The following is a 14,192-nucleotide window of genomic DNA, read 5'->3' as shown; positions in this document are numbered from 1 at the left end:
CAGAGCAGCAGGCAGAAATAGAGGGGGAGGCAGGCTCCCCGCCAAGCAGAGAGTAATGCGGGCTCAATCCCTGGACCCCGAGATCATGACCTGAGCCGAAGGCAGAGGCTTAACCCACTGAGCCACCCAGGTGCCCCAAACCACGGGTTTCTTTAAACATAAGGCATCTCATGCTAGAAAAACAGTAAAAATAGTTCAAATTTTGCATCCTTTTTACTCCTCATAAAGTAAAGGAGCTGGGTCCTTCAGAGGCTTGAAGAAGAACACATTGATAGAATAACAGGCTCTGCGCAGGAAGACACACATAAATTTAGAGCAGGCAAGTTTCTGAAGTGAGATGCCAATGAAAGCTGAGTGGCCAGGGCATTTTAGGAAAATTATATTAAATATTCCATATTAAATGTTTGCCTTCTGTATGCTTCTTAATTATCTGCTGTTTTGCGGTGAATGTCTCGTTGCCTTAGCAGTCCCTTGCTAGCGCAAGGGCAGAGTCTAGTAAAAGAAATTCTCCAGCATGAGTTACTATGGAATATTTCAGCAGCCTCAGGAAGGAAACAAATAATGTGGTTGGTCAGGAACCCAGCAGAAGCAGGAAGTGGAAAGAAGTGAAATTGAGTCTGTAAGCTCTGTACTTCAAATAAAGTAAATGTTGAATGAACTGAATGAGTGAACGATTGAGCCCGCATATCCCACTCAGAATCTTCTAAGATCTTGGGGACAGTGTTACCTCCCAGTTTGGAGATATATATATACATATATGTATATATGTATATATGGATGAGGGACAGCAGAAGTCAGCATAGTATATTTGGATATTAGATTGAGTTACATACAATAAGTGAAACAGTTTTCCTTGAAACATTTTGTTCTACTAATTTTTTAACTGTTTCTTCACGGATTATATAAACATAAATATTGATCCCAAATATCATTTGAATGCTTTTATATTCTGAATTAATTGAGGAAAATGCATGAGGCTCTCTTTCTCTTCTTTGGCTCCAGAATAGAAAATTCAGTAGTGATATAATTGCACTAAACAGCTCTTACTCTACATACAGATTATTAGGGGAAAGCAAATAAATACAGAGCACACAGTTCCCATTTTTATACTGTCTGCTACAAATCATGTGGACAGATGTGTTCCCCACTTAGTGGGTGGTTAACATTATTTTATACATTTATAATATCATTCCTGGGTCCATTCGTGTCTTCACTCATCCTTTTTCATTTCTTTATTAATTTTGATTTATTTGTACTATTGCTTTATATTTATATAATCAGTTTACAATTGCTATTCAAACATAGTTCATGTACAAGCACCATGTACTATTGGAATTACTTGAGAGCTTGTTAGAAAGGCAACATCTCAGGCCCCAATCTAGAATCGGAATTTACATTTTAACCAAGTCCCCAAGTAATTGCCATGCTCAAGAAAAGTGGAAAGCATGACTTTAAACCACTTTTCATCTACTCTTTAACAATGTAGGGTATATGTAAATGATTTATCAAAATGAATTAACGTCTTCTAGAAAATAAATTGTATTGGCTGGGCTACCCACTCTGATGATAAGTCTTACTTTCATCTTGTGGATAAGATTAAGGAACAAGTTCAGAGTCTGCTCAAAGGCACACAAGTGTGTGACAACAAGAAATAGATGAATTTCCCAGCTCTGAGCCACTTGGTCATAGGGCAAATCTACCATGGGTGGAATTGCGCCAGAGTCAAAGTGTCTGTGATTTTCTCTTATCAAATTAGGGTGTTCACAATTTGTAAGGAAATTTTACTTTGACAAAGCAAACTTCCTTGAACAAAAACCTCAAGCTTTTCATGATGCAAAAATGTTGTCAGAGAAGCATGGATATGAGTAACAAGATGAAAATAAGGCAGCTGATTCTGAATACATCCTAGTCACATCTGGGAAGTGGGTGTAACCGATTCAGGAATCTAGGAGCAGTAGTCCTGATTTGCACTTGTCCTGACCCATGGATGATGAGTTCAGAATTACATGGGGAGACAGATGCAAATGGGTAAGCCTGGAAAACATAACATAACTAATGTCACTGAGCCAGGAACCTTGCAAGATGGTTTATGAGGGACATTTAAAAGTATAAATATTAGTTTATATATATCTTTTAAATCCTACCCCAAACTGACAGTTTTATGTGGTTATATATGATAGGCTACATGACACCACAGGTCTTCCTAGTTGAGTGATAGGCTGAAAATTACAATGTCTAGAATTGGCTTCTAAAAAGATCAATGGTAAAAAAAAAAAGAAAAGAAAAAAAGAAAGAGAGAGAGAGAGATGAAAACACCCCTCTTAGGAAAAACTAAAGGATATACCTGACATTAAAACCAAATGGTTAGGATACCTGGGTGGCTCAGGCAGTTAAGTGTCTGCCTTTGGCTCAGGTCATGAACCCAGAGTCCTGGGATCTAGGCCCATGTCTAGCTCCCTGCTCAGTGGGGAGTCTGTTTCTCCCTCTGCCCCGGCCCTGCTTGTGCGCACCTTCTATTTCTCTCTTTCTCTTTTTCTCCCTGTCTCTCAAATAAATAAACAAAATCTTTAAAAATTTTTAAAAATAAAATAAGTTAAAAAACAAAACAAAACAAAACAACTGAACGGTTCTTTTAATGAGAAAAGAATATCTTTTAAAAGATTTTATTTGTTTATTTGACCGAGAGAGACAATCAAGAGAGGGAACACAAGCAGGAGAGGGAGAAGCAGGCTCCCCACAGAGCAGGGAGCCGCATGATGTGGGGCTCTATCCCAGGACTCTGGGATCTTGACCTGAGCCAAAGGCAGACCCTTAAACGACTGAGCCACCCAGGCACCCCGAGAAAAGAATATTTCTTCCATTTTTTTTCACTCTAATGAAGTCCAGTTTTATTCCTTTATGAGCCTTATAGTTTCATAAGAAGACCCCCAATCCTGACATGCTTCAGAAAAGTCCAACTGAACCTAGGAAAATGAAAGTGATCACGGAAAGCCTGATAGATTGTTCACAGCATAAACAATACTGAGTTTCCTGTGGGAAAATTGGAATTAGGCAAAAGCATTTAAATCGCAAGCTTGTGTTCAAAACTGAAATCACTCGAGAAGCCCAAATGTTCTGCACATGCCAGACAAAAACTTCAATAAAAGAGATTTTAAAAAGCAAAATTTACCTCACACTTCAATCTCCTTCTTCAGTTTTCATTTTCAGCCAGTGGTGCTGGTGTTGACAAGAACCCTGGGAGCTGGTGGGAGTCCCTGGAAAGCAGGGCCAGGGGAGACTGGGGAGGCTCACTTCTCTCACCAGGAGAAAAGTAAGTTCAGGATTTGATCTGAGAGTAGTAATCAGTGACTTTACAGACACGTAAGATATAAAAAGGTTGAACTATACACACATGCACACGCATAGAGGCACGTACTGCTGTTTCAACAGCTGGCGGAGCCAGGAAGCCCTGAGAAGGAAATGGATCAGGGAGGTGGCCCGAAGTAAGCATACTCAGAGCGCCTGGATTTGATGGTTTCCTCAGGGTTGCAGAGAGTCTGAGAGAAATGCATAGGGGAAGTATCTGAAGCATCCATGTATGGAAGCCTACTGCTTCTCTGCAGTTTCTAACAATTTTGATCGTGATGAAAAGTCATTGGGTGTGTGAGCGTGTTTGTGTGTGTTCATGGGGAAGAAACCTGAGTTTCCAATGTCCTGGAAAGGGGAAATATATATAAACATTTACTAAAGATAATACTGAAGAATTTCATCAAGCAGAAACAGAGTAGAACTGATGGTTTCTGTCACTTTAATCATTTCTACAACCTCTCAGTATTTTTTTTTTTGTATGCTGAGTCACATATACACAAAGAAGGATTAAACAAGAAGCTTGTGTGTGGAGGGGAAGAAACTTTGCCCCAGAAATATGCTCCTGTTCTCTACCCCTGTTATCTGAGCCCCCACTGTGAGATTCTCTCATGGTCTAGTTGCTGTAATCAACCCTTTAGGTAAGGGCCCTTAACAAGACAGATACAGCTAAAACCACCAAAGCCTTGCTGTGGAGATTATACCTATGCAGAACTGGGAAATACAAAAAAGCCCAGAAGGAAATTAGCACGTCATTTAAGACCCTCCATTTTATTTACAGATGTTTAAGGAGATATTAAAAATGTGTTTATGTCTTTAAAATATGTTGCCAGCAGATTCCTAGTTTTCTTTGAGAGCTGGTGTTGTTTCATTTTTGGTTTGTGTGGACGATAGGAATGTGTGAGAGACCAGGGGGAAAAATGTTTATGTGCACGGGGTGTCGGGTACACAAATCTGGACAACATCAAGATTGAGCATAGTAATGCTAGGCTGGCTTTCTTTGGGGATCCAGAATTGCTAATTTTTCCGAGATATTCTCTGAGCTAGTTCGTCCATTTTTTGTATGATTTTATGACTCTGCAAACTAAAGTTGGAGTTCTTTTTTTCCTTTCGATGACACATAAAGCCCATAAATCCAATGACTCCCTCAGATCACCTTCCCTTCCTGCCAGGCTTCATTTAATCAAATGACACGTTCCAAAAACACAGGATCAACACAGTTCTTCCATTGCAGCAGTGGGCCACCAAAAACAAAAGCTCATGTAATTGTATTTTCAATTAGGTATACAGATCCATGATTGAAAATGAATTATTGCTGTTAAAAAACAATTACATAGGCAAGATAATAATGGACATCTAGACTGCCTGGAATCAGGCCAAATTTAGAGAACTGTGGAATCATACCTCAGGAATTATAGGAATTATACCTTCATTTCTTAAATGAACTAATCAGTGAAAGAGATGATTATGGCATCCCAGCTGCTATTAGTGAAGCTATGGAAAACAACATCAGGTACATTGAAAGCAGTGGGAGGACCAAGAGGGTGGTCTACAGAACCAGACTCCCTGAGCTTTAAATCTCCAGCTCAGTAATCCACAGCTTTATGAATAAGGCCACAATTTTCAACCACACTCTGTGCTTCCATTGTTCCATTGGGATGGAGAATGCCATCTTATTTAGCTTTAATTATGGAAAAATACATATCACATAAAGTTTACTCTCTTAACTGTATTTATTTATTTATTTATTTATTTATTTATGAGAGAGAGAAAGAGAAAGAGAGGAGGGGCAGAGGGAGAGCGAGAGAGAGAATCTCAAGCAGGCTTCATGCCCAGGGCTTGATCTCATGACCCTGAAATCATGATCTGAGCCAACTCCAAGATTCTGACGCCTAACCGACTGAGCCACCAAGACACCCCTTAACCATATTTAAATTGCAGTCAGTAGTACTAAGTATATTCACATTCCAATGTAGCCAATGTCTAGAACTTTTTTTTATCTTACAATACTGAAACTCTATACCCATAAAAATATAATTCTCTAGTTCCCCTTCCCCAAACCTCTGGACGACTCTTCATTCTGTTTCTATGAATTTGACTATTCTAGGTATTTCATGTGAGTGGAATCATACAATACTTGTTTTCTTGTGATTGACTTAATTTACTTAGTACAATGTGCTCAAAGTTCATTTATGTTGTAGCATGTGTCAGAATTCTCTTCCTTATTAAAGCTGAATAATATTCCATTATATGTACAAATCCCACTTTGTTTATTGCGTTATCCATCGACGAACACTTGGTATGCTTTTGTCTTTTGCTTGTTATGAATAATGTTACAATAAATATGGGGTGCAAATTTTTCTTTGAAATTCTGTTTTCAATTCTTTCAGATATATACCCAGAAGTAGAATTGCTGGATCATATGGTGATAAATATTTAAAAGTTTTTGAGGAACCACCAGACTATTTGCAGTAATATCTGTACCATTTTACATTTCCACTAGCAATGCACAAGTGTTCTAATATCTCTATGTAGTTCTTCTGATTATTAAATGAGTTAATACAAACAACATGCTTAGAATCAATCCTGGCAATGGCATCTTTCCAAAAAACTTTATTATTATTAACATGCTTGTTAAAAGTTCAGCATTTATTATTACAGAGATACAAATGAGTTATAACCTTGGCATCTGTCCTGTCAGAAGTTTCTAAATAATACCTAATATAACCATACTACCGGCAGCATATAAAATCCAATCATATGAAGCTTAAAGGAAAAAAAAAATCACCTGAATTTTTGTAATTTTAAGAGAATTCAGGCTTAGCATCAATACAAGAAGAAACAAATTCTAAAAGAACAAATCAGAAGTTGCTTAAGTATTACTTGAAGTCCACATTAGAATTATCCTGTGAGTTTACACATCCTAGGTTTGTAAGGGAATGGCGATGTTACGTGCTGTAGACATGGGCCATGCTGTCGGCACAGCAAAGAGAAAGGTGTGTCAATTACCTTAGTCTGTTGTGTCAAATACATGAGAAGAAAAGAGTACGGGTAAAGAACTTTCCATATAATAATTAGACTTTTGTTATTCTTGTTTGTATGTTTGTTTTCATTAAAAGTGTACAAACTAATAGGCGTGTGTACATTCGCCCTGATGTAATGAGGTTTTGTACAGAAACCAGACTCTGAGTGGGAGCTTTCATCAAAACCACATGCACAGGGTGCCTGGGTGGCTCAGTGGGTTGAGCCTCTGCCTTCGGCTCAGGTCTTGATCTCAGAGTCCTGGGATCGAGCCCCGCGTTGGGTGCTCTGCTCAGCAGGGAGCCTGCTTCCCTCTCTGCCTGCCTCTCTGCCTACTTGTGATCTCTCTCTGTCAAACAAGATAAATAAATAAATATTAAAAAAAACACAACACATGTACACGGCACCAACATCCACTGCATGCCCTACTTCTCATGGTTGCTCTATAATGACAAAACCGTTGACACTGTATGGCACTGATGTTCATCTGGTAAGGTTTCTGTATTTGGGCTGAATTCTCAGTTGTTTGGTTTTGTTTCTACACACAAAAATAATGTTCCAACAAAGAATAGTACATTAATTTGTCTTTACAAAGCATGTTTATTGAACTTTTATTTATTTATTTATTTATTTTTTAAAGAATAAAATCTCAATCAACTGCTACAATGCAAATCTAAATTTTTTTGTTTGGTTATTTTGTATGAGAAAAATTACTGCAAAACAAATCAAATTACTCATTTGGAAGGAAACTGTGGAAGCTAGGAGAAGTTTCAGATTAAATATAGAATAAAATAAATCATTTGCCTAGGATGCTACAAATACTGGGTAACAAATCAGCTTCAGAAAACAACTTATGACATCCAAGTCATGTGGGCTTAAGTAATAGAGATGGTAGAGAGATTAAGAAAGGTTTGTGAAAAGATTCACAATGAATGTATTCCTTTTTCCTTGAAATTGGTCCTGTGTGCACATCAACCATTCTAAACAGAAGTGTTTGAGTTTAGATTCTTTCAGTGCCACTGCCCAATAAAATAAGTAAATAAGTAAATTCTATGAGGTGTTATAAATATTAGGAAATTCGTTTATGGCAGGTGGAAAGAAAAAAATTTGAGAGGCACTTAATATTGTATAATATTTGCTTTTTTCTATTAATGGAAATAATATTTGCATATTGCAAAAGAATTCTAGAAGATACAGAAAATATGGTCTTAACTTTGTTCTAAATTTCACCTACAGAAACAATCACTATTAATATTGGGGTATTTAAAGACTATTCTAAAAGCCTAAGGATTTTAGAATAGTCTTTAAATGGCCCCCCAAAAATGAAATTATTTTATGCATAACAGGTTAAGCTGAATTTAATTTTTTTTTTTTTTTTGAAAGAGAGACACAGGTCTCCATCTCAGGATCATGACCTGAGCTGAAATCAAGAGTGAGTTTCTTAACTGAGCCACCCAGGCACCCCTAGTTTTACTATTAAGAAAAAGTATTTCCTCAGAAACATTTTTGGAAGCAGAATTTTTTTTTGTTTTGTTTTGTTTTTTGTTTGTTTGTTTGTTTTTAAGATTTTATTTATTTATTTGACAGACAGAGATCACAAATAGACAGAGAGGCAGGCAGAGAGAGAGGAGGAAGCAGACTCCCTGCTGAGCAGAGAGCCCGATGCGGGGCTCGATCCCAGGACCCTGAGATCATGACCTGAGCCGAAGGCAGCGGCTTAACCCACTGAGCCTCCCAGGCGCCTGTTTGTTTGTTTTTTTTTTTAAAGATTTTATTTATTTGGCAGAGAGAGAGAGAGAGAAAGATCACAAGTAAGGCAGGCAGAGGATGGAGGGGGAAGCAGGCTCCCTGCTGAGCAGAGATTCCCAATGTGGGATCCCAGTACCCTGAGATCATGACCTGAAGGCAGAGGCTTCTGGAAGAAGCTTCAGAGGTTTCAGAAGGCAGAAGGTGCCCACCGAGCCACACAGGCACCCCTGGAGGCAGAATTGTTAATCAAAGGTATGTACTTTGCAAAGTTCATACTAATTTAAATACTCATTGGCAGAATACCAATGCACCTTTTATCCATCTTAGTGACCAACATTTAAAATGGCAAAACTTTACAGGATTGTATAATCTTGTAGGCAAAAATCGTCAGTCATCTCGTTGTTTTGTTGGCATTTCCTTACTTATATCAGAGTTGACTTTCTTTTTTTAGGCTATCCTGATTTAATGTTGTTTTTAAGGGGGTAGGCAAACTTATTAATTTTTTTCCTATTTTTCTACTAAAATATATATGTTCTAATCATTTTAAGATCTCTTTACATATTAAGGACAGTAATCATTTTTCTTCCATAAATAGAACAAATATTTCCCAAACTTGTCATTTTAATTCTATTTCTTTTCTTGACAGGGATTGTGGCATGCAATTTACCTTTGCATAATACCTTAGTGTTTATTAATATATTGCAGTTTTTATCACATATATTATAAGAAGGTAAGTTCATTGAAGACAAAGAATATGTCATGCTTTTAAAAATTGCATATGCAAAGCGATTACAAAGAAATGTTGAATTCATGCATGCTTTTTATATCACCATTGGTAAGAAAAAAACCTTTTTGAAAAAATTATTTATTTGTTTGTTTGTTTGTTTATGGAAAAGAGTCTCTAAGTTGTAGCCACACATGCTTATAATGACTGCAGTAGATGTTTTTCTTTACTGCATATTTTAAAAAATAATATTCTCAAATTGTGAACCTAGTAATACTGAATAAATGTCATAAATTTTTAATTTTTAAATTTTTTTGAAGATTTTATTTATTCATTTGAGAGAGAGAGTGCCCAAGATGAGCAAGGGGGAGGGGCAGAAGGAGAGGTTGAGAAGCAGACTCCCTGCTGAGCAGGAAGCCCCCCAGGTGTCACAGGTTTAGATCCAGGACCCTGAGTTTATAACTTGGGCCCAAAGCAGACGCTAAACTGACTGAGCCACCTAGGTGTCCTAAATTTTTTAAGGAGCAAGCTCAAAAATGGGAAGTGAGAGGAAATGTTAGAACTGAAAATGCTGGGGCGCCTGGGTGGCTCAGTGGGTTAAGCCTCTGCTTTCAGCTCAGGTCATAATCTCGGAGTCGTGGGATCGAGCCCCGCGTCGGGCTCTCTGCTCGGCGGGAAGCCTGCTTCCCCCTCTCTCTCTGCCTGCCTACTTGTGATCTCTCTCTCTCTGTGAAATAAATAAAATCTTTAAAAAAAAAAAAAGAACTGGAAATGCTATTTTTGTGATCCTTAACTCAGATTATGTTGTTTTTCCTAGTTTCCTTTTAAATTTTGACCACTTTTTATTTTCCCGCTATGAGTGCAGTTTAATATTCTAATATCTATCCATGTTCCTCAATTTCTTTGTTTTTATACCAGTGGTTTCTACACATATATTTTTCTCAATTACCCCTCTTACAAATGCGTGAATCGAAAGGAGAAAGCAATCTTTTGTGCAATTTATGCTTCCCTGTAAATTCTTGGGCATAGAGTCATTGTTTTCCTTCCATGCTAGAAATAATTATGAGTCACTTCCTTAAAATTCCTTGTGTCATCATAGTCATCTGCCTGAGAAGATTAGGATGGAGGCGAATCTACTTCCCTCTCTGAAGGCAGGTTACACTGACATGTGTCACCAAAATGCTTTCTCCTCATTTCCCTCTTCAGAACTGGAGAAGTCCCTCATCTGAATATTGACATCCCTGTATACCTTAGTCATCTTTAATGAGCAAGAAGAATGATAGCAGTGAAGGGTCATTATTGGATAAGAAATATCCACAAGAAATAAAAATTATTGACATTGCAAACTAAGTGGAAATATCCAAAAGTAGGTTGACAGAATCTGAATCTTCTTTCTTTAGATGTCTTCAAAAGCAAGGGCATCCACTTGTCTAACACCAGATCAAAGTTCTTTGATGATAGCAAAACCTGGAGTTATTCCTCTTCTTAAACTAATTGTCTTTCAAGGTCGTACTTAGGGACGCCAGGTTGAGAAATGCAATATGAATGACCTGGAATTGTAGAGTGCACAACATACACAACTGTACTTGCTGGTGCTATACACTAGCACTAATCCCAACCTTTAGAATGGACTTGTTAAATGTCTTGATGAATGAAAGGCTTTTTATATTTATGTTAATAACCATAGTTAGATGATATATTAATAGAAATTTTTAGTCCCAAATACAGGAAGTAGATTAATTTTTTTAGACAATTGTGTTTAGTAAATACTAGCATGTAATTAATCTCACAATTATTTTTACCTCTAATTGTTAATTTGGCCAAAGTCCAAGTGATTAGCCTTCAATGAGAACATAGTACAGTGATGAGATCATGAACTTCTGTATCTGAAAGGTAAATGAGTTCAAATTCTTCCACTTACTTGTCGCTTATTGGCTAAACTCTACTAAAACCAAAATGAGCACGGAAGTAAATTCTCATATATAACTGCTACCAATCATATATATATTGTATTCTTCCTCAAGAAGGGATGTTTTCTGCTTAGGCAAGACAAGGTTCTTGGGGCTGTGTGTGTGGATATGTATCCTTTCTTTTTTCTTTTTTCTTTCTCATTGTTAGTAAAAGTGATTTTACAGAACAATAGAGTGTGAATGTCTCAGCACCAAAAGTTGCAGTTTTGGGTGTTACAGCAGTGTTGACTTTTTTTAGTTGCCAGAGAAAATCCCAGTTTGACAGCTGTGGTTTTTGTATATCACCCTGGCCTTCTCTTGCCCCCAGAGAGGGAAATAAGAAAACTTCCTAACTGATGTCTGGTCTTCTTCCCATTTAACCACAACCCCCACACTCCTCCCCGACCCCAACACACACACTCCCTTTCTGGGCAGAAAGGGAGATTAAAACAGATGCTTTCCTAGGAACGAGGCCAACACACACAAAGTCTGACTCACAAACACGCAAGGAGCGTAATCCTGCTCTTGTTCGTCATAATGTTAAATGGCTTGATTCAAAGACCTTCCCTCCTCTTATCCCAAGTAAATGAAGAAGCAAGTAAAAATACAGGTTGACTCTTTCTTTCCTTTAGCAGACCTGGGAAAGATGAGCAGCTGCCTCCACTGTCCATACTTCTGCCTGTGTTTTCCATTTCCTGGGAAAGAAACAACAAAAGGTCCCTGAAGGAAGTGAGTTTTTGGCCTGAGACCTTATAGCTATCTCAGCAAAACATGGAAATGATATGTTATGTTAACTTTTAATTTGCACTTTAATATTTCAACCTTTGCCCCATCACTTCTCCCTCTCTGATCTCTAAAACTTTGTAGACACCTGCCCCATATCAGAATTCTGTCTACCCAAGGCCTCAGAAAATGTGTGGTTGGGCAAGATTTCCTACTGAAGACGTTGCTTGGTATAAGTTTTTTAAAAAATGGGTATTTAATAACTTGTGTTTCTGATTAAGTAGTTTTTTGGACATACATCAACAACCGAGTCAAACATACTATATAACCAATTTTTAAAGATATTTTCAGAAATTATAATCTCATAGCTGAACAAGTTCTTAGAATAGTTTTCTGCTGTCTCTTAATCACCTACATTCTAGATTTTTTACTCAAATTGCTTTTGCAAATAATTGCCATCATTTACTGCTTTGGAAAAAGTTGTATTCTTAATGCTTTTAGGAATTTTAACTCTTATAACTCAATGAGGTAAACATATCAAAGAGTAACTAGTCTAAGATGTTTTCTTTATGACTATTTGAAATATAAAACAAATGGTTGTTTTTATTTTACCTTCATGAAATAAGATGTGTTTTTTCTTTAAAAAAGTGTAATAATAAAATTTTCATTTTGCTTTTGGTAAACTCAAGGTTTACTATATCTTATAGTTATTGGCCTTTCCAAAGTTCAGATTCATTTGATAACTGTGAGGACTTTTATGGTTTTGTATATTTCTAAATAAATAAAGAACTTAATGTCATGTCACTTGACTATAGTATAGTAATTGATGTAGCAGTTTGAATATACACCCTATAAATATCTCACTGTTAGAAAATAATAAAGAAATTTAACCAGGAAGTAAACAAAATAGTGATTCAAACTTCTGTAAATATATATGACTCATGTATTTGATATTCCTGGTATTATTTTTAACTTTTCCTAAAGAACTGTAACTCTCTGAGACAGACTGACTATACTGAAAATCTGTAAGGGGTAAAGGTGAAGAAAGTATAGAATGTGTATTATAACTCACACCCTCACCTCATTCACATTGTCTGTGTGTCTTTTGTCTGGGATATAATCTGTTTTGTTGTGTCATGACTCCATTTTTTTTTTAAGATTTTATTTATTTATGTGACAGACAGAGATCACAAGTAGGCAGAGAGACAGGCAGAGAGAGAGAAGGAGGCAGGCTCCCTGCTGAGCAGAGAGCCCAATGTAGGGCTCGATCCTAGGACCCTGGAATCATGACCTGAGCTGAAGGCAGAGGCTCTGACCCACTGAACCACCCCCAAGTGCCCCTGACTGCATTTTTAAATCCACTTCACCAGTGCACCTGGGTGGCACAGTTGGTTAAGCTTTGGACTCTTGATTTCAGGTCAGGTCATGATCTCAGGGTTGTGGGTTTGGGCCCCATGTCAGGCTCCATGTTCAGTGGGGAGTCTGCTTGAGATTTCTCCCCCTCTGCCTCTTCCCCTGCTCTCTGTCACAAATAAATAAAATAAATCTTAAAAAATAAAAAATAAAAAAAAATCCTGTTCACTACCTGCTCTGCACCATTTTCAGCCAGTTAAGATAGATATTTAAAGCTGAAGGTTGGAATTAAAGGTTTAACCTGATCTTTGTCACTTTGTTATCAGGATGGCCTGAGAAATATTCCTTAATTTGTCTAGTGCCAATTTTTTAAGTTATAAAGCACTAACTTTGGTCAGAATGAAGTAGGATTGTGTAGCAAAACAGAATTGCCTAGGTTCAAATACCATTTCTACTGTTGGGCATTAGGGAAGCTACATACTATTGCTATATTTCAGTCCTGTCTTATATAAAAAGGGGACAATACTGTACTAAATTCATAAAGACAATGTACAAATTTCAAAAAGTGTTTGTGAAGTGCTTCATACCATGCTCCAATGGTAGGCGCCACTAAGCGAGTATGAACTTGGATCATCATTCTTCCTGCATTCACTTTTTAATTCAATAGCAGGATGGGCCAGAGCAATGGATATGACTTACGAGCAGTGACTAGAGTGGAATGAGCTATTTCACCGGATTTTTAATAAGCCAGAGGCAGTTCTGCTCAGTGTTTTGTCCACAACAGGAATAATTTTATTCCCATGGAATTGCCATCCACAGCTGGCTTCCCTCTCAACTCTGCTAAATGTACTTTGCTTTAGAGGGTAGTCCCTAGAAATTACATTTGGGGTTTTCCATTTCATTGTTTCAGGAGTCCATCAGGATACTCAGCATTGCTACTGTGAACCGATATGTGCCATTACAGTGTCGGTGCACGTCTGCATTCTTTCCCCTCTCTACCTAGTCTTCTTTGAATAGCCCAACCACCAAAACTCAGATACTATATGCATCCACTCCTCTCTACACTGTTCACATTTGCTCTAACCACATCTGCTCTCAGGAATTTCAAAGCCCACATAGTGCTTTGGACATAGAAACGCGTACTACAGACGCAGTGACAAAAATTGTAACTTCTGTTTCATTCGGAACTTGCTTTCTAAAGCAAGGCACACCATGGATTGCTCAGTTAAAATAAGGTTTTGATTTCTCAGGTCTCATATTCAAATCTTTAGCAGATTTCTACAAAGGTAATGTAAGTGGAGAATGCATATTCGCGCAAATTATTTGAC

The sequence above is a fragment of the Enhydra lutris genome, unplaced genomic scaffold (assembly GCF_002288905.1).
Source record: "Enhydra lutris kenyoni isolate GAN:26980312 unplaced genomic scaffold, ASM228890v2 scaffoldscaffold21, whole genome shotgun sequence".
Classification (NCBI taxonomy): Eukaryota; Metazoa; Chordata; class Mammalia; order Carnivora; family Mustelidae; genus Enhydra; species Enhydra lutris.
This window is presented reverse-complemented; position numbering follows the sequence as displayed.